The sequence below is a fragment of the Triturus cristatus genome, chromosome 6 (genome assembly GCF_964204655.1).
Source record: "Triturus cristatus chromosome 6, aTriCri1.1, whole genome shotgun sequence".
NCBI classification, from domain to species: Eukaryota; Metazoa; Chordata; class Amphibia; order Caudata; family Salamandridae; genus Triturus; species Triturus cristatus.
Window position 1 is genome coordinate 1,734,800,405 of NC_140589.1, and position 6,642 is coordinate 1,734,807,046.

Consider the following 6,642-nt stretch of genomic DNA (forward strand, 5'->3'; position numbering starts at 1 on the left):
GACCAAGTTTCCTGTAAACATAGAATATCAAACCCAAGGATAAGTTCCCTCCACCCTAGAGCCAAAGCTCTCTGTCGCCAGCCAGCTATATTCCAGCTCATCATAGAGTACCCTTGATCCCTTGGGGTTGATATCTCTTCCAAGGGAGTAATCATTGTACGTCCCCTATCAGCAATAACCTCATCGTGTGGTGAAAGGTGGACTTCAGTAGGTTTGTCAAAAGTTAAGGGGGTCAGATCAAGTAGATCAGAAGTTGTTTTGCCAACCGTTACTGGTAAGATATAATCCTCCCCAGTAGCCCCGCTATCGACCGGATTAGTCACGGTGGGTAGGGGGGGGAACAGTGGTGAAAGCACTGGATAGTCAGTCGACTCCCTCTAGCCCATCGAGACAACTATATCGATTATAATCCCAGAAGGTGTTCTGCGGGGTTGGAAATGGGGGCAATCTGGGGTATCTTGGGCGAAAAGGTCTTCCCCTACGTTCAACCCTTGTCCATTCATCGCTTACATCATAGTACAAGGGGTTAATGGGTGGGGGGAAGAAAAAGGAGACAGGGAGAGTCTGGATAGTGGAATCTAATGATCTATTAATGCCCGCACATATGTAAGACACAGTACGTGGGTCTCTAAAACTGACAGTGATACAGTCTCCCTTAATGGATTTAGGGGTTTTACCAATCCATGGTACCCTCCTCACCATGATGACTTCATTGTGCAGATGTGCCGGTAATGGTCGATTCCAGTTAAGCCATTTTATGACTTGGTTTTTAAGGGAGCTATAGGTTTCGGTTTCACCCTTGTCTAATGGGAGGTGCTCCTGCCAGAATTACCATGAACCGGTTGGCCTCCGGTGGTAGGTCGGGCCGTCTAATTTTTGGAGTTTTGAGGTCTTCAGGAGGGGGCCCTTGGGTATCAATAGGCAAAAGTGCGGGTGGGATATGCGAACCTGGGGGGGGGACTTGGATATTCTGGGAGGCAACTAGGCTAACAGAACTAGGAACTTGGGGAACATGTTGGATGCTTGTGGCCATTGAAACGGGAATTGGGGGCACAGTAGTAGAAGGGATAATTTGGGGGGCAGGCATGCTAGGAGGGAGACCAGAACTATTAGGCTTGGGGGAGTTAGCTAAAAGTAAAGCGGTTGATTTCTCTATATTAGACATTCTAAAATCAAGCCTATCTAGTTTGGCCTCTAAGGGAGAAATAAAAGATTTTAGTAGGGTTGCAATTTTATCCATGGAGATATTGTTACTGGGTAAACTCCCTCCACCTTCGGAATTCAACAATGCCGATACTCCGTCTATTCTAGCTGTTTTGGATGCCCTCCCGTTATTTTTACCTTTTTTGTAATGCTGTCTCTTCCGTTTCTTAATAGCCCCTTCTTTTCCCCCCTGAGTTGAAAGAAGGGGAGAATTTCCATCAATTACAGAGGAAAGGGAAACATTTGCACAATCAGAGACATGGCTAAAGTCAGCAATGACGGTGGAGGGATTAGATATAACAACAGAGTCAATACTAAGCTGGGGGGCAGAATCGGGTAGTAAAGGATGAGCATCCACCACAGGCAAGCAGTCAGTAGGTCTTTCAGGAGTTTTGGCATTAGCAAAAGGACCCAAACTGGAACGTTTAAGAGACATTAGTTCCTTGGACAAACGTTTCTCCAGTGTAACAATTTCTTTGTCAATAATATTGTTCGCCCTAACGAGAAACTTCTCCATACCTCCTGCGGCAGATTGTGATCCTCCAGCCAACCGCGATTTGCTCCTGGTTTCGCGTGATACACAGGGAATCAGGCAGCAGGAGGATTAAGGGGGGTAGCCCGGTCCGGTCACTACCGGTCACGAACGGGCACAAACGGGCCCTGCTCTTGGCCCGGTCTTCGCCCCGAGCTTCACCCCGCGCGCGTCCCGCTAGCGCGTAAGGGTGTAGTATATTAAATAGGGGGAGGAGTCGGAGGAGGAGCTGGCGGGAAGAGGCCACAGGTGCTGCGGTGAATTCCGCGCTGTGCACAGTGGTCCTCGCAGTCCCGCCAGCGATTAGGGCACACACAGCAGCTCCCGTAGCGCAGCCAGAGTCCGCAGGCAGCAAGGCTCGAGTCCCCCAACACTCCAACCAACACGGGCAACAGAATCCTCTGGTTTCAGCAACGAGCGGCACCCGCGAAGCGGGGGCCGCGAGTCTTAAGAGGAGGCGGTGCAGCTTTCCGGGAGGAGCTGGCGGGAAGAGGCCACAGGTGCTGCGGTGAATTCCGCGCTGTGCACAGTGGTCCTCGCAGTCCCGCCAGCGATTAGGGCACACACAGCAGCTCCCGTAGCGCAGCCAGAGTCCGCAGGCAGCAAGGCTCGAGTCCCCCAACACTCCAACCAACACGGGCAACAGAATCCTCTGGTTTCAGCAACGAGCGGCACCCGCGAAGCGGGGGCCGCGAGTCTTAAGAGGAGGCGGTGCAGCTTTCCGGGAGGAGCTGGCGGGAAGAGGCCACAGGTGCTGCGGTGAATTCCGCGCTGTGCACAGTGGTCCTCGCAGTCCCGCCAGCGATTAGGGCACACACAGCAGCTCCCGTAGCGCAGCCAGAGTCCGCAGGCAGCAAGGCTCGAGTCCCCCAACACTCCAACCAACACGGGCAACAGAATCCTCTGGTTTCAGCAACGAGCGGCACCCAAACTCAAATGAATGCATTCTTTAAAGAAAGAACATGAACTTTGATGTAATACAAAATATGGAAATTTTGAAACTAGCAAATTTTATCGAATAAATCTATAAAGAAAAAAAGCTGTTTCTTATGTTGCGTAAAAAACTGATGATTTCTATTACAACTGTTTGTTACACACTTGGATCGTCACTATGCACACGCTAAAATAGTTGATGACTGAGTTTGATAATTATTCACTTTAGTTCCGAAACAGACTGACAACTGTCCTTCTGCTGACAATGACCAGGACTCTTAATGGTGTTTAGTTCAAATTCAATTTAACACCAATTCTATTTTTTGCACTAATAGTCACACTTAGAACCTTAATGTAAAGTCTGACCTCAAATTATGAAAATATACTTGGAATTTTCATTTTTCCAGGGTTGACATCGCAGCATACAGTGTACGTTTCTTCAGAGAAGCATATAGATTGCTAATTACTACAGTTTGCTGGACACCAGAATATCTATTAATCATTCTATTCTCCAGCTACGCCCATAAGTAATCGAAGGTGGATTGGGAAATCAAAAGATAATGGCTGTCCACAGCTGTAGAAACTTTTAAACTAGTGGCCTTGCCAGCCCACTAGTCGTTAAAAATTAATGTTTTTTTTGTTTTTTAACCTTTTCTCTCTCTTATGTTACCCATCACCTTATATTTAGGTAATCCGCTCTAGAGCCGGAACAGTGACACCTCGCAAATGAGAGTTACCGTTTACTAGTGTCAAATAAATAAGCCTTTATTTTAAAAAACAATTAATGTAATTACTAACATTGTAGTCAAATATAATTTTAACTCCAACCTGTAGGTAGCCTGTTTATCAAGTAATATTCTACACTTTTAGTTCGCATCCTTACATTAATATATGCAAGGTCCCTGCAACAAAATAGCTACACTTGAAATTCCTTTTAGGTGAAAATTTTACTAGATCAATACCCCTGTAGCCATCGAATTGTTGATAAAAAATATTACCGATTCAGTCACCTGTGACTAAATGCAGGTCAATGTTACACAGATCCATCAAGAACTGGATATCAATTGTACTGTACCGGAACATTTAAGTGCATACTACCCTTATGTGGGGCGCTAAAACTCTTTCCTGCAAAGGTAGCATACTGCGCCTTCTAGGGGGTTTCTGTTTTTAAATCCAGGAGTAAAGTGTTTGCACGTCTTGCGCGAAGGCCACCATGGGATGTAGCAAGGTAAAGAACTGGCAATGGAATTTTTTCCGAAAAAACTCAAATTGATTAACCAATTCAATTGTGTAAACACTTACTGATGGTGACAATAACAAAGTAAAAGATCCTGTTGTTCTAACAAGGGTCCCAAGGAAAGACAATGTGAGAAGATATATAACTGACAATGTGAAGGAAAAAAGAAAAAAAAAAAAAAAAAGATAACAGGTGTATATAATTATATGGTTGAAAATCAATCAATTTAAAAGGAAATACGAAATAAAGGGGTACATAACAAACAATTTCTAAAAAATGTATCAGCGCTGTATCATCCCAGTCCAGAATAGCAAAGGAACATGTGTCGATGCATGAAATATCCACTCTCAAAATTGTATAAGATCTATCTTCACTGAAGCGCAAATAGTCCATGGGTGAAGGAAGAAAAAAAAGCATTGTAAAGGAGAGGTGGTTGTACTGTAGCGCAACATTTCAGTGCCTACTACCCCTACATGGAGCGCTAAATCTCTTGTCTGCAAGAGCAGCATGCTGGGCTTTGTAGGGTGTGTAGTTGGAATGCTGCTTTCCGTTTTTAAACTTAGGTGGAGAGTGTTTGCATGTTATGCATGATGAACACCATGGGATGCAGCACTTATTTTATTTAAAGAGTTTTATATAGTGCAAACTTGACCAGAACGTATCAGAGCGCTTTACATAGTTTGCAGAATAGAAGTTACACGAGTTACATATGAAGAATTACATGTGGCACGCACAGATTCATAGCAATTGTGTACACAGGAAAAGCAGTTGCATGAGTTACATATGGGGTGTGTACAAGTACATAAATGTAAAAAGATACATTGCAATAATATATACCAGAGAGATACAATAGTATAGATAGTATATGGTAATGTATGCTTGAATAAGGTCAGACCTACTACAGCTAACTGGAGGTAGGTACACATTATATAATAAGAGGAACCCTTTCACATTGCCATTAGTGGTCCAACCAAACCTCACTGCCAACAAAATGTCCTTGGAAACTACTATGCTGTGTTCCAGTAGCCCACGTTTAGTGAACACTGTCATTTTGCCAACTTTTACACTTCCTTTAGCTGAAAATAATGCAAAATCTTTGAAAACTCTAAATTCATACAGTTGCAAAGGTTTCCTGCAAACAAATTGAAGAAAATTGCAAAAGATAAGAAGTGAGACGTCTACCACCTCTGCTTCCCAGCAATGTTCCACAAGAGCAATTCCTACCACATTCAAACCACCGTAGTTTTAGGTCGGTAAACCGCAGTACAATTACAAGTGCTGATCCTGGAACCTTGCTCTTAGGGTAGTCTTTTCAGTGTTCCGTTTTTCAATAAAATACAGTACAGATCATTTTTCTGCCAAACATCGCGCTATTGGTTTTACGGGCATCTTAGGCTACTGCCGAGCACACGCTGCAGGGGTACAGCAGAGTAGAAAGAATTGCCCAAACGTGGGACTTCAGTTAATTTCATGATCCAGAAAAATACAATGAACTTGTTAAAGCTGCAAAAGGTCTTAAGTGTAGAGCACAAATGTCTCATCCCAGGCTCAATCAGAAAGGCAGACACTGCTAACAAGGACTGGCAAAGTCAATAGTCTGCCTTGTTTTAACTTAAGCAGATATTTTACTTATGTGATACGTCTAGATACAACAGACTTCTCAAATGGGGCGTTCAAATACAGCGCAAGTAGCACATGTTTGATGCACAGGATTTTAGTTACCAGATTTGGAGCTATGCCCTAAATTACATAGTCCATAGTTCTGTACAAAAATTACCAGTTAAATGTACTTGGATACGCCCCTTTTAGAGACTCTCCTCCCATTTCATCCCACTTAAAACACGATGGCCAATGATTCTGCGAACAGTGCGCTGTCTATGGTTGAGATTCTAAAAAAGCCCTCTACATGTGCTATCCCTCACCTGCAGAAGAGACACTGCCCGAGGGCTTACAGCCTGACGAAACGTTTCCCTGTAAATCTCCATCCACAGACTTAAGGCGCAGTAGGTAGAGTCGCCATCTGTACAAAAGTGTCCTGGACAGTCCACGATTTGGTACCTAAATCAGTTGGCTGAAATTACTTCTTTACACAGGCACCTTCTGGCCATTAAAATGCTACAGCTGGGTCAGGTGATGGTCGCCAATCAGGTACGAGAAAACATATTTACGTTAGAATTGGAAAAGCCTAATTACTCTAGATTGGTGGACGGGCTTCCTGTCCTGTGATTGGCTGGGAGTAGGGACCTTAAGCGGCCGGTAAAGCTAACAAATATTACTACAAAACTGTTATGACTTCCGCCCCTCAGCAGCTTCCAAAAACGCCATCCGCTGCCGAGAGCCATCCAGCTTCTACTTGCATCACTTAATACCGCCTACGCCGCTTCTCTCTATAGAGCAACCGGTACGGGGTAAACCTCCCTAGTGGTGGAAATCGGCCTAGGGGTGGGATACTTCAGTGCTGAGAGCTCGTTTAGTTGCTCGCCTTTTCCTGCAGTCTCATTAAACGTGTAGTCTTTTCTGGGACGCCTAAAGTGGGGCTCCACGACTTCATAATAACGTGTTAAATTATTAGGTCTCGCCTGACCCAGCGCATGCGCTGGTCTGTCGAGACTCATTGAGAGGACTCCAAAAAGTGCTACCAAGCCATCCTAGAGCTACAGTGCATGTGCGCGGGCGTGTGCGCCGCTTTTACCGCGATTACTTTCACTTTCGCGGCCACACGGCACTCCAAAAAGTG

The 6,642-nt window shown here is 44.8% G+C and overlaps 1 protein-coding gene across 1 annotated transcript in view; it reads right to left on the bottom strand.

The window, feature by feature from the left end:
- TAF1A (TATA-box binding protein associated factor, RNA polymerase I subunit A) overlaps window positions 1–6,219 on the bottom strand; it is a 519,167-nt gene extending 512,948 nt beyond the window's left edge. The window contains exon 1 of the mRNA XM_085612966.1: window positions 5,828–6,219. The gene's annotated coding sequence lies outside the window, so the exon portion shown is untranslated. The remainder of the gene's footprint in view (window positions 1–5,827) is intronic.
- Window positions 6,220–6,642: the final 423 nt, after the last annotated feature.